The sequence below is a fragment of the Leptonychotes weddellii genome, chromosome 14, assembly GCF_054177405.1.
Source record: "Leptonychotes weddellii isolate Sample4059 chromosome 14, ASM5417740v2, whole genome shotgun sequence".
In the NCBI taxonomy this organism is placed as follows: Eukaryota; Metazoa; Chordata; class Mammalia; order Carnivora; family Phocidae; genus Leptonychotes; species Leptonychotes weddellii.
Genome location: NC_138382.1, coordinates 68514516 through 68539606, shown reverse-complemented (window position 1 = coordinate 68539606; position 25091 = coordinate 68514516). Strand labels below are relative to the sequence as shown.

At 38.6% G+C, this 25091-nt stretch overlaps 1 long non-coding RNA gene and 1 pseudogene across 1 annotated transcript in view; one reads left to right on the top strand and one right to left on the bottom strand.

Annotated features, from left to right (window-relative positions):
* LOC115941975 (uncharacterized) overlaps nt 1–25091 on the bottom strand; it is an 84229-nt gene that overhangs the window by 38047 nt on the left and 21091 nt on the right. Inside the window, exons 3-4 of the long non-coding RNA XR_014140143.1 lie at nt 18918–18975; nt 16588–17860 (exon numbers count right to left, since the gene is read on the bottom strand). This is a non-coding gene — a long non-coding RNA (uncharacterized LOC115941975). The remainder of the gene's footprint in view (nt 1–16587; nt 17861–18917; nt 18976–25091) is intronic.
* LOC102732279 (glycosyltransferase 6 domain-containing protein 1 pseudogene) lies at nt 15219–16594 on the top strand (annotated as a pseudogene).

Here is a 25091-nt window from a genome sequence, read left to right as displayed (position 1 = left end):
CCCCTCTAATGTTTTTGAGTTTGAAAGGTAGTTATTCCACATTGCTGGAACACTAAAATTGTGTCAAATTCAAGCCTTCCCAGTCTGGTAGTATCTACAGAAGAACTGTTCAATAGAAATATAGTGCAAACCACATTTGTAACTTTAAATATTCTACGAGCCATACTGAAAAAGGTTAAAAAGAAACCGATAAAATTCATTTAAATGATATATTTTATTTAATCCACCATACCCCCAAATTTCATTTCAACATTTCATCAATATACACAATCATTAATGAGATATCTTCCATTATTTTTTCCATAATGAGTCTTCAAACTCCACTGTTTGGACTAAAACATTTCAAGTATTCACTAGTCACTGGTTGCTAATGGCCACCATGTTGGAAGGTACAGATCTAAGCATCTTGCTCATTAAATAAGTGTTCAAAAAGTAAGTATCTTGACCTCCATTTTACTCCAACACATAACCCAAAAGCAGGACCTGTTCTTGGATAATGTCTACTGAAAACCAATTTATGCTGGTCAATAGAAATCCTTTTTTTTCCCCTTAAACTCTACCCCCCAACGCAGGGCTCAAACTGATGACCCCAAGATCAAGAATCACATGTTCCACTGACTGAGCCAGCCAGGCACCCCATGGGTAAACAAAAATACTATCTAACACTTTCAACACAAGCTCAGTGCATTGGCTGGAGCCAAATATTCCATTTTAGAGTGTAATGCCTTTAATTCAGATTTTTAATCACTGTTTACAAGAATATACCTTTGAAAGAGCTCATATGTTTTTAGGTTACCAATTCTATAGTCTTTGAATAAATTATTAGTCTTAATACCTTTGTGAGGAAAAAAGACATAAAAATCAACTTTGGGAGAAGAATATATTCCAGTGCATAAAAACATCTTCATAAAGACCTCATTTTCTTTTCTCAGAAGCACAAGTGAAAAAGAATGAGAGTTTTACCAAATTTCCTTTAGGCATTCAGGGCAGACTTTGATAAAGGAATACAAAAGGAATCTCACAGACGCTCTGCACCTGATCTAAAAAGTATCAGTCGGCATTCTGAGATTTTTGCAGGCACTTCAAACAAAATAGGTGGTTTCCCTAAGTCTGCCTTCTTCCCAAGCCCAAGCATTCTAGAATCAGAAATCAGACACCTTGGTGGCCAAATTTCCGTGAATTGATTCCATAATTAATTAGTTATTAGAAGATAGCAAGGAAGTTGTTTCTTACTTTCCAAAAAAAAAAAAACTCCTTTTCTCCCCCCCACTTTTTTTTTTCTAGGGGAGAATGAATTCTAAATGGAAAATGCTGTTATTAACTTCATTTGTTTTATTGCTGATGTTGATTAAGCATCATTCCCGGTAAATATAAAAGACTGATGAATCACCATCTTTAATGACTGGCAGAGTTGATCTAAAATGCTGACTTTTGTCTGAAAAACATTAATCAGAGATTATCTCCTCTTTGAGGAACTAATTAAATTATAAATGCATTCTTTCACTTTTCAACATTCAACAAATATTTATTGAGCACTTTCTTGGTGTCAGGTCCTGTTCTAGGTGCTGGGAAAACAGTAATAACCCAAACAAAATGACTGTTCTTACGCAGCTTTATATTCTAGGTGGAAAAGATGGACGATAAACAAAGAAAAATGTAATATAATGCCAGGAGCTTTGTATTTTATATAATAGTGCTATGAAGAAAGGAGGCAAGATGATAGAGAATGGAGAATGTGGGGGGCTATTTTAGGTACATTTTAGCTTAAAGCGATGTCAATGTTCCACCCGACAGGAACTAGACTCAAAGGAATGAAGTGCTATAGAAAACATAGCTGTACTGGGAATCTGTTAACCTGCTAGAATTCTCTCATAGAAAAATTCAAATTCTTCCCTCCTCCCTGCCTTCCTCCTTATGGTCTCTTTAAATAAGCAATGCAATCACTGAATGCTACTGGAAAATCAGTTCTATTGTGGGAGCTAATGTCTTTTAAAATTAACCCTGTTGCTTTGGTATCATGTTCTACATGTTATTTGCCCTCTTAGGGTGTTGTACCTTAATAGAAAGGACTCGTTGTCACTTGTAATAGTATTATTATAATCTTTTTGAAGATAATGGGCTTAGTCAAAAAGTAAATAATAGACCATAAGCTCGCTGCAGGCCTGGATTCCAGAACTGGAACGCCAAGTCAGAGCTGGCTGCTACGTATTCCAGAACTGTAGCGTAACGCCTGTCATATGGCAGGTATTTAGTAATTGTTCGGTTAACAATTCAAATGTATGGATTTGAATTCTAGATTTTTTGTTAGTCCAATTGCAATAGGCATTTGTTCCAATTTAACACTAAAATATCTTTTTTCATTTATATAAAGAATAAAGAACCACCTACAGAAGATAAATCTCTGCTGGTAAGAATCTTTGCTCTATAAATATTCTAAACTGTATTGAGGGCGAACTGGTTGGAGTCAAGTGAGTTCTAATGGTGATGGCAGTCAGAAGGATCATGGGCGCCTGGGTGGCTCAGTTGGTTAAGCGACTGCCTTCGGCTCAGGTCATGATCCCGGAGTCCCTGGATCGAGTCCCGCATCGGGCTGCCTGCTCGGCAGGGAGTCTGCTTCTCCCTCTGACCCTCCCCCCTCTCATGTGCTCTCTCTCACAAATAAATAAATAAAAAATCTTAAAAAAAAAAAAAAAGAAGGATCAGAAAACTGAATTCTCTAGAGAAAACCACTGACAAATTTCTTGGGTATCAGTTCAGAAATATTTGATGCACGTGTGTATGTACTTGTATATGAGTTTGTATGGACATTTGTATGTGCACATCTCCAAATTTTGCTCTCTCGCCACATTCACCTGCTTACACCAGACAAATTTTTCACATTTGCTATAGTTTAAGTATCTCTGTCTAGGATGATATTTTTCTGTAGATTGATAGCCCTCTGTAGCCCACCGTGTTTTCTACCAATGACCATATGTAGGACCTGAGAAATTAGTGAAACCAACCCTCAAAAAAATTGACTTTTTTTTAAAGTTCTCCATTTGTCACTATACATTTTTAAAGAAGGTAGGCATGGACAAATTGGATTTTGAAAAAGCACAAGTCCTGAGCAATCCTATATTAAAATATTTTTGGCTAAAAACACTTCTGAGGGGCACCTGCGTGGCTCAGTTGGTTAAGCGTCTGCCTTCGGCTCAGGTCATGATCCCAGGGTCCTGGGATCGAGCCCCACATCGGGCTCCCTGCTCGGCGGGAAGCCTGCTTCTCCCTCTCCCCGCTCCCCCTGCTTGTGTTCCCTCTCTCGCTGTCTCTCTCTGTCAAATAAATAAATAAAATCTTTAAAAAAATAAAAAATAAAATAAACACTTCTGAAATGTCAAAATGGGATGCACTTTCGAAGTTATTATTTAATATTTGATTCTGAAATAATTACAGATTCATAGGAAGTTGCAAAGATAGTAAAGAAGTCACATGTACCCTTCACTCAACTTCCCCCAGTGTTACATCTTACATAATTGTCATGCAATAACAAAACAGGAAATTGATGCTGGACAATGTATGTATATAATTACATAACATTTTCTCACTTGTGTAGATTTATAGACCTCCATGGCAATCAATATACAAAACTAGTCCATCACCACAAAGATCTCCTCTGGGCTACCATTTATACTCACGCCCAACCTCCTCTCTTCAACCCTTTCTAACCCCTAGTACCACTAATCTATTTTTATCTTTATAATTTTGTCACTTTGAGAATGTTTTATAAATGGAATCATACAGTATATGATCTATTGAAATGAGCTTTTTTTTTCCACTCAGGATAATGCTCTTGAAATCCAGCCACCTTGTTGTGTATCTCAATCACTCCTTTTGTGTTGCTGTGTACTATTCCATGGAGGGATATAGCAAAGTTTGTTTAACCATTCGCCTACGGGGGGACTTAAAAAAAAAAAAAAGATTTATTTATTTATTTACTTGAGAGAGAGCATGAGAGGGAGTGGTAGAGGGAGAGGGAGAGAATCCCAAGCACACTACTCCCCATGGAGCACAGAGTCTGATATGGCGCTCAATCTCACAACCCTGAGATCACCACCTAAGACTAAACCAAGAGTCAGGTGCTTAACCAACTGCTCCATCCAGGCACCCCTACTGAGGGACATTTTGGATGACAGTTCTTTTCTTACAGCACCTGAAAAATATTGTTCTACTTTCTTTTGGATCCATAGTTTCTAATAAAAAATCCATTTTCATTCAAATTATTTTTCCCCTATAGGTGAATCATTTTTTTCTGTTTTCAAGATTCTTTTCACCTTTAGCTTTCTTTTTACCTTTACCTTTCAGAAATTTGGCTATCATGTGCCTTAGCATGGATTCTTTTTTCCTTAGGATTATCCTGTTTAGGGGTCACTCAGCTTCTTGAATCTGTATGTTTATCTTTTGCCAAATTTGGGGGGCATGTTCAGCCATATTTTTAATACTTCTTCAGCCCCATCCTCTTTCTTTCCTTTTGGGATTCCAATTACATGAATGTTAGATCTTTTGTTTTGGTCCTACATGTCCCTGAAGCTTTTTCTTTTTCTTTCCCAGTTTTTTTCCCTCTGTTGTTCAGGTTAACTGATTTGTTATTCTGTCTTTAAGTTCACTGATTCTGTCCTCCATCCTCTCCATTCTGCTGTTAAGCCTATTTCTTGAGTTTTTATTTCAGTTTTATATTTTTAAGTTCTAAAATTTCCATTTGGTTCTTCTTTATATCTTCCATATCTTTAATAAGACTTTCTATTTCTTTGCTGCGACTTCCTATTTTTTCGTGTTTCAAGGGTTTGTAATTGCTCATTGAAGAACTTTTACAACAGCTGCTTTAAAGTCCTTGTCAGATAATTCTAATATCTGTGCCATCATGGCACCTATAGATTGTCCTTTCTCATTCAAGTTGAGATCTTTCTGATTCTTGGTATGATGAATGATTTTTTTTTCTAATTGAAACTTTGACAATTTGGGGTATTATGAGACTCTGGATCTTATTTAAATCTTATGTTTTCATAGGCATCCTCTAATACTGTTCCAGCTGGGAAATAGGGTGGCACCACCTCATTACTGTCAGTTGAGGGGTGAAATTTTCTGCCTCCCTTAAAACCCAGTGGGGAGGGGCTCCTTATTACTAATGAGCAGGGATGGGAGTTTGGGGTCCCCATGTGGTCTCCACTGACACAACCCCAGGAGGACTGCCATAACGGCTGAGCAGTGGTGACAGTTTTAACCCCCATTAACCTCCTCTAACTCCACACCAGTGAGGGAAGGAGGAGATCCTCATTATGGTCTGGTGAGGGTAGAAGTCTAGGCTCTCTACTTGGTCTTTGCTGGAGGGATGGATATGAGGCTACGGTTTTTCTGTGGTATTGGGCTGGAGAACAGTGAGTAGTGTCTACAAGTTCTCTGCCTTGCTGGGTTGCCCTTTTCCTGGCCCTGTAGCTATCAGAAGCAGCCTTTTATCAGGGCTCTTTTTCTTTTCCCCCCCTGTCTGTGCCCATTGGCATCTCCGGGTTGCTGGCTTCTCTGGCACCCAATCTGGGCTATATGTGGCAGAACACCCAGCGAACTCACTGCCATGTCGATCCTTGAGTCCCAGGGCACCTACCCGACCTGCCTTCTTCTCTTCACCTTTCAGAGTCTTCTTTTGTTTGTTTTAAATATAATGTCCTGGGTTTTTAGCTATACCTAGTGTTAGGAATAGGGAAAATTGGAAGTCACCTGAAGTTATTCTTTAACTTAAGACTATAATGTACTAGTCACTTAAAGTTATTCTTATTTTACAAAATATCCTCAGTTTATGGAAGAGAAGTTCCTTCATAGCCTTGTTAATTAAATAACTAACTTAAAAGTAAAACAAAACCTTAGGTGGATCCTATCTTTAAATGAAAATCAAAGACAAATATGTAGATCCCTGCTGTAACCCCTTTATTTTAACATGTCATGAAGTATCTATCACACAGTAAGCCACTAATACTTGATAAGTGAATTAAATAAATCTGTATTTTCGTCTGAATATGCATTATTTTTCCTGCTTTGTTAATTTAAAATATATACCCCCCATTCAAGAACCATATTATTCCTTGCCTTCCTACCTTTGGTCATGACCTCTTCACCCTATACCTTTCCTGAACTAGCCCTTATCCTTCCAGACCCAGTTTACATATTTCATCTCCAAATAGTTTCCCTTAACCCCACATTCCCTTAACCCCGCAGGTTGGATGCCTCATTTATATGCTCCCATGGAGATCTGTTTTTCCCTATTAGTAGTTAACACTCTATACTGTAATTATCTATTTACTGTTGTCTTCCCAGCTAGTCTATTGGCTTCTGGAGAGCAGGAGCTGATCTAAATGTTCATAGTTATAGAACCAGCACCAAACAGTGCCTGCCATATTACAGGGACACAATAATTACTTGCTGAATAAGTGGATTACTCTTAACTTGACTTTTTCTTTGTACCAGGGATCATGAAGCAGAAGAACCTCAGCTCTCAGACTGGTTTAATCCTGAGTAAGACAAAATATTCTGCACACACACAAATAATAATAATAATAATAACAACAAACTGAATTTAAATGGGGGAGATTTTTTTTCCCCATCATCAAATTATACCTATCCTGGGAGGCTTCTAGGCGTTGGAGTTTTTATTTATTTTCTTTTAATTTTTAAAAAAGATTTTATTTATTTGAGAGAGAGACAGATATTGCGAGAGAGAGCATGAGCAGGGAGGAGAGGGAGAAGCAGGCTCCCCACTGAGCAGGGAGCCTGACACAGGGCTCTATCCCAGGATCCTGGGATTATGACCTGAGCCAAAGGCAGACGCTTAACCAACTGAGACACCCAGGCACCCCCTTGGAGTTTTTATTTTTAAGCCTTTTATATATAAACCTAGTGTCTCTTTATCAAGAATCAGGCAATTAAGGGCCATAATGAGAAAACTGTTATCTAGTTTAACATTCCTGGTTTTATTAGTGGAAAGAAAAAAAAATCTTTTTAGTAGCAGCCCGAAAATGCCATTAATGACTTCTCTTGATTTTGGCATTAACACTCAGGGGAGAATCTCATTCTTTATAATGGCCATCGAGTGTTCTATTTTATGGCTGTATACCATAATTTATATAGCCAATTCCCTGTTGGTTTTGAATCGTTTGCAATTTGAGGGCTGTTGTAAATCATGCTTTGATGAACATCCTTGTACATATTATTTTTGTACCCTCTTGTGTGAATTAATCCATATGATAAATGCCTATTGTAGCATCATTAGTTTAAGAGATATAGACATTTTACATTTTTATTCAGGTGGCTAAACTGCCTTTTAATAATTATTCCATTTGTTTTTCTAATCTACAGTGGATAAATGTGAATGATATTTTATTTGTTTTATAAATTTACATTTTATTCTAGTAGTATCAAACATTTTATTATTGGCAAAAACTGCTAGTTAAAATATCTCAATTCAGTTTGCACTTCTGTAATTATTATTGAATTTGGACATCTTTTATATGTGTGTTCTTTATTTGTATTTCATGTTTTGTGAATTCTTTTTTCATATCTATGTTTTTAAAATAACCTCAAGTGCACAGAATTAGATAATAATCTTTGCTTCATAACTCACTCTCATCATTAGGTTATGCAAGATCCACTCTTATTATTTGTGTGTTTTCTTGCTTGCTTATATTTAATGAAACAAGAATTTCTACATTCAATAACTTCAACATCCAGCTCTGCCTTTTCTCATCCTGTCTCTTCACCCTCTGCCTTGAAACAACCTCCATCCTGAATCCTGCTTCATCATCCCCTTGCTTTCTCTTTTTTTAAATATAAGTGTATATCTTCCCTACCTGTTCTGGAAAAAGTATATTTTTAAATTTTAGTTTTGGTAACTTTATAAAGAGGATATAATGCTGTGTGTGATCTCCAGGGGCTTAGTTTGACCCTTAATATTAGAGTGCTAAGATTCATCCAAATTGCGTATTACTATCCTTCATTTTGATGGCTGTGTAATAGTTGACTATAGAAATATACCACAGTTTGTTCATCCATTGCCTTAGTAATGGGCACTTAAACTGTTTCTAAGTTGTTATTATGAACATTAAGAAGTAACACTCTTGGGGCGCCTGGGTGGCTCAGTCGTTAAGTGTCTGCCTTCGGCTCAGGTCATGATCCCAGGGTCCTGGGATCGAGCCCTGCATCGGGCTCCCTGCTCCGCGGGAAGCCTGCTTCTCCCTCCCCCACTCCCTCTGCTTGTGTTCCCTCTGTCGCTGTGTCTCTCTCTGTCAAATAAATAAATAAAATCTTTAAAAAAAAAAAGAAGTAACACTCTTGTAAGAGGCCTTTCCAAAGAGTTCAAAGTGTTTAAAATATGAAAAAAATTATAAAGTAGCTGCCCAATATCTATCTCTGACCTCATCTTCAACTATTGTTTCCCTCACTCCACTCCAATCATGCTGGCTCCTTGTTGTTCTTTGGATCCACCAAGCATGCTCTCACCTGGAGATCTCTGCACCTGTTGTTCTTTCTGCATAGACCATTCATCCTCCAAACAGCCAGATGACTCATTTTTTCACTTCCCTCTGGACTCCACTCAAATGTTATCAGTGAAGCCTTCTCTAATCACTCCATATGAACCAGCACACCCATTCCCTTTCTCCCTTATCCAGATTTATTTTTTCCATTGCTCTCATCAACATTTGACACACTGTATATTTGCTTGCTTATTCACTTATTATCTGCCTCTCCCATGAGAACATGCCTAGAAAAAAAAAAAAAGCCTAGCTATAGTAGAGGTTCAATATTTGTTTTTGTTTTTTTTAAGATTTTATTTATTTATCTGAGAGAGAGAATGGGAGACAGAGAGCATGAGAGGGGAAGGGTCAGAGGGAGAAGCAGACTCCCTGCCGAGCAGGGAGCCTGATGCGGAACTCGATCCCGGGACTCCAGGATCATGACCTGAGCCGAAGGCAGTCGCTTAACCAACTGAGCCACCCAGGCGCCCGAGGTTCAATATTTGTATAAATAATGTATAATTGTATAAATAATGTATAAATAAATACATGAGACCTTTTGTCTAATCAAAATGATAGCACCTTCATAACAATGTAATAATAGTGGTAGAAGGCATTGTGCTTTATTATGAAGCATCACACTGGCTTTTAGTTTAAAATGAAATGACCTCTTCAATATTGAGGTATCAGGGAAGAAGCTCATTTTTGGTTCTTATTAGGCAGAAAAATCCATAAGCTTAAAGTAAATATGAAAGAATAAATGTCTCAGAACATCCAAGGAAAGCGTGAAAAATAAGAAAGTTAAGAGAATTTTTGCCTTAAATATCCAAACATCATTATGATCAAATCAACATGGAATGGATCAGAGGAGTAGTAAATACAGAATTAGATCACAGTATGCATTAAAGTTGATATACAACAAAAACGGCATTTTAAAAATCAGTGAGGAAAGGATAGATTATTTCATAAATTATACTGACACTACTTGCAGTCTAAGTATGGGGAAAAATGGGGCCTTACTCCTATGGCATAAAGATAAGTTCCTGACAGATTACAGACTTAACTGTAAAAAATAGAGCAGTAAAAATTTTTGTGAGAAAATCAGTATGACAACATGTAAAGTCTAGGTAAGAAGGAAATCTTAATTCATGCTGGAAACCTACTAGCTATTTAAAAAGACATATTTCACTATATAAAAAAATTTAACTTTTATTTGGTTTAAAACCAAAAATTTAGTAGACAAAAAATCTGGGAAAAATTATTTGTAATACAGATAATAATTATCGAAATATAAGGAACTTTATAAACTGCTGAGAAAAAAATTAACAATTCAATACAGAAATATGAAACTCGGGGCATCTGGGTGGCTTCAGTCAGTTAAGCATCTGACTCTTAATTTCGGCTCAGGTCATGATCTCTCAGGTTCATGAGATGGAGCCTCACATTGGGCTCTGCGCTGAGCGTGGAGCCTGCTTGAGATTCTCTCTCTTCCTCTCCCTCTGCCCCTCCCCCACTGCTGATGCTGTCTCTGTAAAATATATATGTATATATATTTTATATTTATATATAATTTGCTCACATTAGAGCAAACTGAGATAGCCAATAAGTATACAAAAAGATACTCAAATTCACTAGAAATCAGAGAAATGTAAGATAATGTAAAAATGAGCTATTATTTATACCCATCAAACTGAAATCTTTTTAAAGCTACAATCTAATAGTATAGGGGAAATGCTGGTGGGAAGGTGAAGTATTGTAGCCTTTTAAAAAAGTAATTAGGTAACAAACCAATTAAAAAAAAAACTTTTATTTATTTATTTACTTTTGTATGTATGTATGTATTTGAGACCAAGTGTGAGCAAGTGGGGGAAAGGGCAGAGGGAGAGAATCTTCAAGCAGACTCCTCACAGAGCACGGAGCCCCATGCAGGGCTCAATCTCATGACCCATGAGATCACGACCTGAGTTGAAACCAAGAGTCGGATGCTTAACCAACTGTGCCACCCAGGTACCCTGGGTAACAACTATTAAAAATGAACATAGGTATACAGCAATCCTACTCCTGGGATTAGCCAGTAAAAATAACAGCAACAATACCTAAGGACATGAGATTAAGGTTTGTTGTATCACTTTTTATAAGGACAGAAATCCCAGAAATAAAATGAAAACCTATTCCGAAGGAAATGGCTAAACAAACTGTCCACACCTTGGAATATTATGCAGCCATTACAAACGGTGAATGAGAACTAGTCCAGATAAACGGAAAGGATTTCCACAAGTGTGTTGAATAGAAAGACAAGCTACAGAAAAGTATGCATTATCTCATTATTACAAAATAAACAAGATTTTAAAAGCCTGGATATATGTGTGTATATAACGTATAAGTGCATATTATACACGTTATCTACAGAATTCTATGAATATGGCGAGGAGACGAAAAGGGTACCAATTAGGCTGCTAATATGGCAATCTGGCTAGGAAGAAGGGAGGTAGAAGATGGTATACTGTGGAGCAGGAGTAGATGTAGGAAACATACACCCCGGAAATTCTCTAGTACTATCATGATTCTGTTTGCTCATGGTAACATTTATCTCTATGACATCACTTCTGCTTCTTACACTTTTTAGACTCATGTTCAGTTTCCTAAAACTAGATATACATCAAAATAGCCTGGACTTACAGGAAGAGACCTCACCCTCTCTCTCCAGAACTACTTTTTGAACAAATTATACCCTCCCATATCATCGTCATGATCACATCTCGTCAACTCTTAGCAATACCTTCTAGCATTGAAATCATTTCTAATTCATTTTAGCACCTATTCTCTCTTTATTAGGAATGTGGACATCTTAGGCCATATATATGATTTCCCTCCCTCATTATCATGCTTCTTTCTATGTCACACCTATGATAGTCTATAGCACTATGACACTTGAGCAGTCTCACCTGTGTACTTTCCTTCCGCAAATTTTCATTGTTAGCAATATACTTCATGAGCAGGTCACTTTGTATCCTGCTGAATACCATCTGCTCAGGCCTCATGAGGTATTTTCTAAGCTCCTCGGACACTGAGTCTATCAGGGTATGAGAGAAACAACTCAACGGAGATGAAGTAACTTCAGTGAAGGGATGGTTGGCAGAGATGTGAACAAGGTGAAGAGACCCAGCAAAGGATATGGAGGCATCGAGAGGCCTGCAACAGCAAGAAGCTGTGACTACCCTCAGCCTAAAGGGACAAGGGAAGGGACGGTGTTCCCTGGAGATCAGGGATTTCTGGAACTAGGAAAGGGCTGCCCAACAGAAGCTGTAGTTATATATGGACACAGCCACTGTCAAGATCTCAACAGCAGTAATGCAATTTTCTGCCTGGTAGCTCAGCAGCATAAGGAACCACAGGTGACCTGCTATCAGGTTCATAGAACCATGACTTACTTCCTAGAGGAAAGACTCCTCCTCCCTTGGGAACTGAGAACACTACACACACTGAACCCAAGGTCACAACAATGGCAAGTAAACATTCCATAAGTGAATTATTAGATGTAATTGTGAGCAGGAACGTCTCCACCTCCACCTTGTTTTATGAACTGTGCATGTCAGCTTTGGAAGAAACAGTATCTCATAGTGCTCACTGATTCAAAGCATGACTGGGGTACTATTATAGAACAGTTCCTCAGCCTTTTCAGGGAATTAATCTTGGAACTAACACTGAAATTGAGACTTTCCCTGGCTATTCCACTTTCTACCAGGTCGGCTGCCTCTGGACAGTGAGGCACATAGACCAGAGACCTTTATGGAAGTGGGCCAACTGCTACATTACTTTCACCATGAAACAAGTACCTTGGTTGGAGGCAATGTTATGTGTGATACAATGGCAATTAATAAGATATTATGGGAAAAAGAATAAGATATTCTGCAAGTCAACAAAGCTGACAGATTTATAGGCAGGAAAAGCAAATCCTTACCCATAACATAAAATATTCCCCTGAAGGAAAAGTGTGGTCCCTTTCTTTATGGAGTCTAATATAATCAACCAGCCATCTGGCTGGCTGGTCCCCCTGGGAAATGGTGTCATACTGTGGGCTCCGATTGTCCCCTGTTGTTGACAAGTTGGGTACTCAGCGCTGGATATAGCTCAGTCTTAGCAAGGAGATGTCCATGTCATTGAGCCTGGGCATCAACTCCATTGGACTCCAAGTAACTGGGGCCACTTTATACAGAGACACTAAGCCAGCCACAGGAGACTGGGCAAGGTATCTGGTTGCCATCCAGAAGGTAGATCATCTTGTCCGCCTGATTGCTGAGCAACTCCTTTGCAGAGAATGCCCTCTGGCCAGCATTTACCTTCCAGGTAAGGAGTTCCATACCTGTAAGAGAAATCTAAGGACTCTAAGTCTCTCCTCCCTCTTCCTCTTCTGTCTTATCAAACAATTTCTAAACACAAGTTTTTAACCACCTTCTGCTTTCAGAGACTCTTTTTGTTCTGTCAGCAAATCTTTAATCTGATCTAATGAAGAAAGAGGGATAATCTTCAAACACTTTCATCTTCTCAAATAGATACTGATTTGCATCTGTGATGTGCCTAATTGATAAGCATCACCACTGCGATGAGGGTACATATGGCCAGTATTAAGGTGGAATTTGAGACTTGTGAGTCAAATGGAAGTGTATAACTATAAACTCTAAGAAGGGTTTAAAAATAAATGTATAGGGCGCCTGGGTGGCTCAGTTGGTTAAGCGACTGCCTTCGGCTCAGGTCATGATCCCGGGGTCCTGGGATCGAGCCCCGCATTGGGCTCCCTGCTCGGCGGGAAGCCTGCTTCTCCCTCTCCCACTCCCCCTGCTTGTGTTCCCTCTCTCGCTGTGTCTCTCTCTGTCAAATAAATAAAATCTTTTAAAAATAAATAAATAAATAAATGTATAATAAATAAATGTGGAAGTTTAAAAAATCCCTAAAATAGTAAGAGTAAGGGTACTTTTCTTTTTAAAGACTGTATTTATTTGAGAGAGAGAATGAGAGAGAGAGAGAGAATGAGAGAGAGAGCACAAGACAGGGTAGGGTCAGAGGGAGAAGCAGATTCCCTGGCCAGCAGGGAGCCCTATGCGGGACTCAATCCCGGGACTCCAGGATCATGACCTGAGCCGAAGGCAGTCGCTTAACCAACTGAGCCACCCAGGCGCCCAAGAGTAAGGGAACTTTTGAAGAATTTTTTTATTATTAATGTACTATTTTTTTTTTAAAGATTTTATTTATTTGACAGAGAGAGACAAAGCGAGAGAAGGAACACAAGCAGGGGGAGTGGGAGACGGAGAAGCAGGCTTCCCCGCAGAGCAGGGAGCCCGATGCGGGGCTCGATCCCAGGACCCTGGGATCATGACCTGACCCGAAGGCAGACGCTCAACGACTGAGCCACCCAGGTGCCCCTATTAATGTACTATTAAGGGTTGCCAAATCTTACCTTATCTGGGTCTGGATTTGTAAACAAAACGTATAATCACCAAAAGCAAAATGGCCTCTCACTTTGTATTCAATTCCTTCCAAAATGAGGGTGTTAATTTGCTTCAATAGTTTAATGCCCTGCCTCCAGCCAAACTGTTTATTTTTACTTCTGTTTGTTTGCTTTGTTTTTTGTTTGTTTGTTTATTAGTACTAATGCTGCTGCTTCTGCTGTTATTTTGTTACTATTAGAAGCAAACCTAATATGAATCTTTTTTGGATTAACCTTATTTTCTTCCAGGTTGCACTGACAGGCCTAGAGCAGTAGGAAGGGTGGGAAGAAGGTACTCTAGATCTCCTAGGACAAAAAGGAGGAAGAGAAGACAAGGAAGATAAACGCAGACAGTAGTGCTGTCTGCTTTAGGCAATAATCAGAGAAATGTTTAGACACTGGGCTGCTAGTTTAAGCTGCAGTCAGAGCTCAAGGGAAAAAAAAAATCCCAAAAGGCAGTTTGGTGTACTGATTAAAGCACAGATTGGGAAAGCCAACTGGTTGATCTTCCATCTTGACTCTGCCATTTGTTAGCTGTGGGATACTAAGTAATTGACTCAACCAGTCTGGGCTCACGTTTCCTCATATGAAAAATAGAGATAAGAATGGTACTTATATTGTAGGACATTGCAAGGATTAAGTAAAGACTGTAAAGCACTTAATCACCATGCCTGGCACTTAGTAAGTACTTTGTAATCATCAGCTATTATCACTTGGACCACAACTTCTGTTGTCATGATAAGGTGGTAGCTTAATTTGTTTCATGTTTGTTCAACAGAAAACGTCCTGATGTAAAAACAACAACTGATTGGTTTGCGCCAATCATATGGGAAGGAACTTACAATAGACAAGTCCTGGAGAAGTATTACAAAAGGCTGAACATTACCATAGGCTTGGCTGTGTTTGCTTCTGGAAAGTAGGTGCTACTAACATTCATCCTTTTTTATTTTGGAAAAAACGTGGATAAGCACCCATGAACTCTCTACATCCAAAGAGTTACTCATAATTAACCCTAATTATGATTTCTGGCTGACCTGCACAATTATTTATAGTGGTCATTTTCTCCAGCCATGGCTGGGAGTCCTTTACATGACTTAGGAATCTTTTTATTAATATCCATTTAGCTCTCTTTTCCTTTCTTCTCAAACAACTTTATGGCTCTTCTCAGGCCCCCAAGCTCACTACCTCCTCTTTCATTAACCAACATAGTTAAGCTCTAGACCCAACTTCTCTGCTCCTACCTCCTGGTAGTTCTTTAGCAACAACGACACATGTGTTAGACAGCATGCTTAAGGGACGTGAATTCTCCTGATGAGTTTTCAAAATAGTGTTTTGTTTTTCCTGTTTCACAGGTTTGTAGATCAGTACCTGCAACAGTTCATCCAGTCTGCTAATAAACACTTCATGAGTGGCTACAATGTTATCTTTTACATCTTGATGGAGGACTTCTCCAAACTACCTCCCATAGAGTTAGGTCCCCTTCGAACATTTAAACTATGTATTGTACTCAGACAACATGTGTGGAAAGACCTGAATTACATATACATGAGGAACTTGCATATATACATCCTAGAACACATCCAGTACGAAGTTGACTTTCTCTTCAGTATGACTGTAAACCAGATCTTCAAGAATGACTTTGGTGTAGAAGCCCTGGGCAAGTCTGTAGCTCAACTCCATGCATGGTGGTATTTTGGACGTGCCAAAAATTTCCCTTATGAGAGAAGCCCTAACTCAGCAGCTTTCATCCCTTTTGGAGAGGGAGATTTCTATTACCATGGTGCAATTTTTGGTGGCACACCCTATGAAGTTTTAGCCTTCATTGAAGAATATAAAAAAGGAGTTCAAAATGATGCCAGAAGTGGATTTAAGAGTGCATATGAACATTACCTAAACAAATATTTGTTTATCAATAAACCCACTAAGTTGTTATCACCAGAATACAATTGGGATCCAAATTTTAGACCTCCCCCACAAATTAAACATGTGAAGATAGAATGGCAGTCAAAAAGTATTTGATGGCTATATCATTAGATTCATGAATTAATAAGTGAATCATCAAAATAATTCTTCAAATATAAAACTTATTAAAAGTTTCAGTGTTTTAGAAACTTACAAAAATGTGCAATCTTCCAAAATAAATTGTTTTTCTCCTTGCAATTTTGAACCATCTAAATCTACCTAAACTGGATTAAGAAATTAAGTGGATGTTACATCCACATTAAGTGGATGTTAATTTAATGTTAATGCACAGTGATGTTATTATCTACATATTATAAATAATGTAGAAATACTTTTTGAGGCATAAAATGAAGAAACACACCCAGACTCTAGTTCAGAAAATAAAGATGGATAGATAGATGATAGATACACATACACATATACACAATGTCAAAGGAATATATGTAAGGGGAAAAATAAATACTCATCAAATCAACTCACTGACCAAATACTCTTTTTTAGTGTTGGGAGATGTATACTGCTTGTAATTAATCTCAATTAGTATTTAATCTATTAGCTGATTGAACTTAGGTGAACTAGAGACATTCTACCAAAAACATGTCTTACCTCTATTGTTACAAAGATGTTGGATTCATTCTTTTTTCTTTTGGACGGGGCAGACGGAGAGGGAAATCCTGGAAATAATTACAGACAACCATAGCAGGACTCTGAAAGGTAGAACGAGGAAAGCAGATGGGCTAGGGACCTTGGGACTTGAGGAACAACATGGCAGGGAATTCCCTGGGATTTCTTTTGTCTCCCATATATCCCAGACCGGGCACTGGAGAGGCACACAGCTCAGAACCACCGAAAGGCAAAGACAAAAAAAAAAAAAAAAGCTCTAGGACTAGCTAGGAAAAGGCCCAGGAAAGAGGCAGCTCATCAGAGACCTAACGGGGAACACATCTCGATGCCATACCTGGCTGGCCTGCTCTGCCTACACCAGCAGCACCTGCAAACCACCCAGAAGCTCAGTGTTTCCTGGCCCTCCACTCAGCAGTAGAAGGAGACCTATCTCTTGGGCCTCTACCCAGTGGTAAAAGATCCCCACCACTACCACCGGAGGCAGAAGGAGGCCCAGGTACATACTTCTCTCCCTCAGGGGCACTGGCAGAGATAGAGGAAGAAGCCTTTCAGCACCAGATGACCTAGAGAGAGGGCCCTGGAAAACACTCCATCCCACATGCTTAGCATCCTCCACCCACCACCGAGAGCCCAGGAAAGCGCCTTCCACTCCCTCAGACAATACCAGCGTGATTAGGTAGGCACAGCGTAGCCCAGACAACAGTCTCAGGGAAGCACTCACTGTCCCATAGCCTGGCATCTCCCACACTCCTCCTAGCAGGACCTGCCTGGGAAAGTGCACTCCACCCCTGCGGGCAGCATCAGCACAAGCAAGCAGGAGCCCTGATGATGCCAGGTGAGTGAGATGGACCAGAATAGCACTCTACAGGCTCTGAATCCTATACTATCATTGGAACCACAGCCCAGAAAAGAAAGCCAGGGACGATGCCCTAAACATAAACAGGGTGACCGCCTGCTGAAATAAAAAATAAAATAAAATAAAAAATAAAAAACTTAAATAGGATCCAAGGTCTCAACACTTAATATTCCAAATTTCCAGGATACAATAAAAAAATCATTCATACCAAGGACAAGAAAAGTCACAACCCAAACAAGAAAAGGCAATTACTGATGCCAATATAGTGATAAATCTGACAAAGATTAGAGCAGCCGCCATAAAAAATGCTTCAGTGGGCGCCTGGTTGGCTCAGTTGGTGAAGCATGTGACTCTTGATCTCAGGGTTGTAGTTTGAGCCCACACTGGGTGTAGAGATTGCTTAAAAAAGAAAAGAAAAGCTTCAACAAGCAATTCTAAATTATCTCAAAACAAATTAAAAAATAGAAAACTTCAGAAAAAATGTTTATTAAAGGAATAATGTTTAGCAAAAACTATCTCTGGAAAAACACATACCAGGTACTATCATTTATATATTACTTTACAGAATGCAAAGTAACAGTACATACCACTTAGGAATATATACATACAGGCAAAAATATAAAGATATAAATTGCAAGGATAATCACAAATTTGTGATTGTGGTTACCTCTGTGATAGAAAGGAAATGCAATCAGAAAGGGATATACAATATATTTCATCCGTATGTGAAATGTTTTATTTCCTAAGCTTGGTTATTGGTACAAAGGTGTTCATTATAAGTCTTTACACTTTTATGTCTGAAATATAATAAAAAATTACTTTATTGAACAACTCTCCTGAGTGATCGCTGTCTCTTGTAGTTTCAGATTTTTCACTCAATACCTTAAACAAAGTTTTAGAGCTTAATTTGCTAATTTTTGCTTTAACCTTTAAAGTTTTTAGGTTATAAAATCTATTGCCCCTACCAAAGACTGTAAAAAATGAATATATTTCAAAGGAGAACAAAATATATACATGTGAAATCACTATCTACGATAAAATCTAGAATATCACCATACCTAAGAGGAAAGATTGTCAATGTTCTAGTTCTTAAATGAGGTAGCGGTTTCTATGTAAAGAGAGTAATAAAATTGACAAACTACTCACAAAATTTAACAAGAAGAAAAAAGAAGGAAAACACAGAAAACCAATATCATAAATAAAAGGAGAGACATTATTACCAATAGCACAGATATTTCAAATATAATAAAAGGATACTTTGAAACAAAAATTTCCAATAAATTTGAATATATGGAAGAAATGGAAATTTTTAAAGAAAAATATAAAACAGCAAATGACACAGGAAGAAATAGAAAAATAAAATAAAGAAACTGACTCAGAGGGGGGAAACAAGTCTTCCCTCAAAAATAACTAGGCCCTGGGTGAAACAGGTGAATGGGATGAAGAGTACACTTACCATGATGAGCACTGAGTAGTGTATAGAATTGTTGAATCACTGTATTGTACACCTGAAACTAATATAACACTGTAGGTTAATTATCCTGGAATTAACATTTAAAAATATGTAAAATAAAAAATAGACCCTTACCTCATACTATTAAAAAAATTAACTCAAAATGGTTCAAAAATCTAAATATGAGAGCTAAAACTACAAAATTCCTAGAAAAAAACATAGGGACAAACCATGACCTTGGATTTGGCAATGGTTTCTTAGATATGACACCAACAACAAGAGCAGAAGAAAAAATAAACTGAAAGTACAAAACTTTTATTTTTATTTTATTTTTATTTATTTGATAGAGAGAGAGAGAGAGAGAGAGAGAGCGCACAAGTGGGGGGGAGGGGCAAAGGGAGAGGGAGAAGCAGACTCCCCACTGAGCAGGTAGCCCGACTCGCCACTTGATCCCAGGACCCTGGGATCATGACCTGAGCTGAAGGCAGATGCTCAATGGACTGAGCCACCCAGGCACCCCCAAAACTTTTATGCATCAAACAACATGATTAAGAAAGTGAAAAGACAACCACAGAATGGCGGAAAAAATTGCAGATCATTTATCTGATAAGTCTAGTATCTAGACTTACCTATATAAAGAGATCTAGACTTACCTATATAAAGAGTTCTTCCAACTCAACAAAAAAAGGATGAACAACCCACCTTAAAAACGGAAGGGACATTTTTCTAAAACTATATATACAGATGGCCACCAAGCATATGAAAAGATGCTTAACATCATTAGTCATTGGAGAAATGAAAATCAAAACCTTGAGATACAACTTCACACCTTCACACCCTAGGATGGCTATAATTTTTTTTTTAAGATTTTATTTATTTATTTGACAGAGAGAGAGCAAGAGAGCACAAGCAGGGGGAGTGGCAGAGGGAGAAGCAGGCTTCCCGCTGAGCAGGGAGCCCGATGCGATGCAGGGCTCAGTCCCAGGACCCTGAGATCATGACCTGAGCTGAAGGCAGACGCTTAGCCGACTGAGCCACCCAGGCACCCCAAGAAGGCTATAATTTTAAAAGATGGAAAATAACAATTGTCAGAGGGTGGGGAAGTTAGAACCCTTGTACGTTGCCGTGAGAATGTAAAATAGTGCTGCTGTAGTGGAAAACATTTTAGCAATTCCTCAAAAAGTTAACTATAGTATTACCATATGACTCAGAAATTCTACTCCTAGGTATAGATCCAAAAGAACTGAAAACAGGTGTTCAAACAAAAACCTGAACATGAATGTTCATAGCAGCACTATTCAGAATAGCCAAGAAGTGAAAATAATCCAAATGTCTATCCGTGGGTAAATAGACAGAATTTCGTTTCCACACACACACACGCAGAATATTATTCAGCCATAAAGAGGAAGGAAGGACTGGTACACGCTATCACATGGATGAACTTGAAAACATTATGGCAAGTGAAAGAAGCCAGTTATGAAAGACTACCTATCGTCTGGTTCCATTTACATGAGATGTCCAGAACAGGCAACTCATAAGACAGGAAGTAGGTCAGTGGTAGCTTAGGGCTGGAGGTTTACAGAGGGGGAAAGGTAACAGCTGAAGGGTACATGATCTCTCTTCGTGGTGACGAAAATGTTCTAGAGTTGACTGTGGTGGTGGTTGCGTATATTTGTGACGATACCAAAACACCACTGAAGTGAATGCTTGAGAAATGGGTAAACTCTCTGTGAACTATATCTTAGCAAAATTAAGACAAATTATTAATTTTAAAAATAATTTCAAGCTCTGACGTGTTCTCCAGCAAATTCAAAGATGAAATAATGCCAAAATTACACAAACTCTAGGATGATAGGAAAAGAGAGATTCATCAACTCGCTTTCGGAGGCTGGCAAACTCTGATACCAAAACCTGACTGTGCTCTCAGGTATCCTTTAACTGACAAAGACAATGAAAATTATAGGCCAATCTCATTCATGGACAGAAATATAAAACATATTAAAGAAAATGTTAGGAACCCAAACTGAGAAATCTATTAAAAAGATAATGAATCATGATCAAGGTGGATTTATCCTAGGAATGTAAGGTCAGTTTAACATTAGGAAATCAAACAGTGAGATCTACCACATTACAAAATTTTTTTTTTTTTTTTAAGATTTTATTTATTTATTTGAGAGAGAGAGAATGAGAGACAGAGAGCATGAGAAGGAGGAAGGTCAGAGGGAGAAGCAGACTCCTTGCCGAGCAGGGAGCCCGATGCGGGACTCGATTCCGGGACTCCAGGATCATGACCTGAGCTGAAGGCAGTCGCTTAACCAACTGAGCCACCCAGGCGCCCTACCACATTACAAAATTAAAGCAGGGAAAAAAAAAACTCATAGTATTTCTAGATGTAAATTTTTAAAAAAATTTTTTTGATAAAATTCAACATCCATTCATGATTTTATTTAAAACTTTCCCAAAAAAAGTTCCCAGTCAAGAATATCTACAGAAAACCAAAGTAAACTTACCATTTGCTCAATGTTGAATATTAGAATCTTTTCCTCTGAAAAGAGCAATTAAAGGTTTGCTGGTATCACTACTTTTATTCTATATTGTGCTAGCGATTCCAGCCAATACATGAAGACCAGGAAAAATAAATAAAAGGCATAATTATCTACAGATGAAATATTATGTACGTAGAACCCCCCAAAGGGATAAGCCATTAGAATTAATAAGAGCATTTAGCAAAATTGCTAGATGAAGAATCAATATACCCAAATCAACTGCATTTCCAAATACTAGTCATAAACTGTTAGCAAATATATTATTTAAAGATCTCTTCTTACAATAGCATAAAAAATCAAGTATCTAGAAATAGACCTATCAAAAGATATGCAAGACCTCTACATCTATTGAAAGGCACTAAAGACTAAAATAAATGGTGAACTGGAAGATTTAATAGGGCTAAACATGCCAATTCACTCAAAAACAATTTATCAATTCAATTCAATCCTAATTAAACTTCCCAACAGGTTTAGTTTTTTGCTTTTGGTTTAGGGTTTTGTTTTTGTTTTTGTTTGAATTTGATAAATTAAAAAAATTTTTTTTGAGAGAGAGAGAGCGCACACATGCATGAGTGGGGCGGGGGGTAGGGGCAGAGAGAGAGGGAGAGAGAGAATCCCAAGCACGCTCCACCAGTGCAGAACCTAACAAAGGGCTGATCCCACGACCTTGAGATCATGACTGAGTGGAAATCAAGAGTCAAACGCCTAACCAACTGAGCCACCCACATGCCCCTAGACAAGCTGATTTAAAACTTTATGGCAATTTTAAGAACCAAGAATATCCAGAACACTCTTTAAAAAATGATATCAATATCAAATATTGACTTGCAATATCAAATACTGACTGATGATGGGCACCTGGGTGGCTCAGTTGGTTAAGCAACTGCCTTCGGTTCAGGTCATGATCCTGGAGTCCCAGGATCAAGTTCCACATCGGGCTCCCTGCTCAGCGGGGAGTCTGCTTCTCCCCCTGACCCTCCCCCATCTCAGGCTCTCTCTATCTCATTCTCTCTCTCAAATAAATAAATAAAATTAAAAAACAAAAAACAAAAAACAAATATTGACTGATTATGAAGTAAAAAAAATAAATAAAACACTAACACTGTCACAGAAATTGACAAATCAGTGGAACATAACCAAGATATGCAATGACTCACACATAAATGAACACTTATATACGACAGTAATGGGAATGCATGGTTATAAAAAAAAAAAAAAGGTAATATTTTCAGTAAATGGTGCTGGGAAAACAGAATATTCCTATTAAAAAAATGAAATTGCATTCTCTCTCACCATACACAGAAACCAAATCCAGGTGAATTAAAAACCTACAAGTGGCCGCTTCTTTCCTTTTCCTTACTCTCCCAAATAATTTAGTCCAAAAGCCTTGAGGTAGGGCAGAGCAAAGTAGGCGTTAACAATTTCTTATCACCCGGGCACCTGGGTGGCTCAGTCATTAAGCGTCTGCCTTCGGCTCAGGTCAAGATCAAGCCCCATGTCAGGCTCTCTGCTCAGCGGGGAGTCTGCTTCTCCCTCTCCCTCTGCTCCTCCTCCCTACTTGGGCTCTCTCTCTCTCTAAGAAAAAAATAAATAAATAAATGATACACAACACCATGTCCCTGCTCAAAACTCTGTTAGGATTTCCAACCTCCAAATAAATGTGATAGTTCTTACTGTGATTCCAAAGGCTCTTATCTCCCAATGCTCTCCCCCTAGTTCAGCCTGTTCGTCCTCACTGTTCCTTGAACTCACCAAGCGTGTTTCCACCTTAGGGCTTTTGCACAATTTCCTCTGCCTGAAATTCTCCCTCACTATGACTTTTTTACTCAGAGGTTTTGCTGACCACCTGATTTAAAATTATAGACCCTTCCCCACAAACCTTAAATTTAATTCTTCCTTCCTTTATTTTTTTTCTCCTTCATATTTATAACTCTATAGTATAGGATACATTTTACTTATGCATTATCTTTATCCCCACAAGAATGTAAGCTTCCATAAATTCAGGGTTTTTTTTCACAGCTTTAATTTCAATACCTAGGAAAGTGATTTACATATAGAACATATTCAATCAATATCTGTTGAATGAGAAAAATTACAAATGAGTGATGACTTTGGAAACTTCTCAAATTCTTAATTCACCTGCTTTTAGTCTTGGAACTAGGACAAAAGAAGTACATTAAAGTTAACACTAGGTGGTGCAATATTATAAGGAAAGTAATCATAATCAACCCATCCTTTCCTCCTGATACTGCTTCCAGAAAAGCCAGTGTTGCCAAGTTTCCTCTGGCCTCCGCACTCCCCAGCCTGTTGATGTCATGTTTGTAGTAATAACTTAAATTTCACTGATGTATGTCCCACCTGCATGAATATTATTCTGTCTGGCCAAGCATGTCAGTTCTTCTATAAGCGCTAGTATAGAACATGCCAATATATGTTATCAAGTTCCTACTCCCCATCCCTTGCAATACCCCCCAGCCCACCCTCAACCGAAGTCACCACTGCACTAAAGCCCTCAAGTTTCCAGAGCGGTGGGGCGGTCTGTGATGAGAAGGAAGCTGTCTCCCCTGGGTTACCCTCTGCTAGATTTCACAGATTTTACTTCCAACCTCCTCTCTCCCTAGAGCCCACACTGGACCCATAGGGTCCATGGGTTAGGGATTGATCTGAATGGCAGCCACCATGGAGGACTAAGAATCACTATTTCCCTGCACCACTAAAGGCTCTCTTACTGCAAGTTTAAGGCTTCTTGACTGCTCACTCCCTAAGGACCTGTTATCCCAGAAGATGACTGGACTCAGTGCTCCTGCCGAGAAGTTGCTGTCACTAATCTGCCCCACCAGTTCCTACCAGGCCAGGGTGACCAACTTGTCCCGGGTTGCCAGGGACTTCTCCAGTTTTAGCACAGGAAGTCTCAGGTTCCAGGAAATCCCTCCGTCCGGGGCAAACTAGGACAGTTGGTAATACTATAGTAAGCCCAGATCTGTCCACACTCCACTCAAACTCAGACCAGAACTGTCACATGGGTGGTACAAATATTACACCATTCTCTCATTCCACATGTGGTCATCACCAAGCACGTCAATTCTCTCTCCTCTGTGTCACCTATATTCATTTTCTTCTCAACATGCCTACTGTAAAAGTTAGTGGAAAATGACAGTAACCAAGAAAAGACAGGACCACTGAAGATTCAGAGCCTTTGGGAGTGAAGCGTTGGATCACATCACCTGGGGTAGATGCTGGCTCAGAGCAAAGGGAAGACGAAATGAGTAGGGGAAGAAGAAAGTTAGAAACATCAACCACAGGCTTATAACCAGACAGAAAAAAGGACTAATATCTAGACCTTACTTTCTTCTTTGCTTAATGTATGTGCACATATGTGTGTGTGTTTATGTATTTTTGCATATAATAAGTAATTTTTTCCCCTCTCTTCCTATTGTAATTGTAAGAATTAATGGCAGTGGTTAACTTACAATTTCATCTTTAGATTACAGAATATTCAAGAGGGACTCCAACTGAACTTGAGTAATTGACATCATCCAGACATGAATGTCATGACATTTGGAACCTGCCCTTTTTGGGGGAAAAGCTGAGAGTGCCTATTTCCACAAAGGGTAGTTGTATCTTGTTAAAG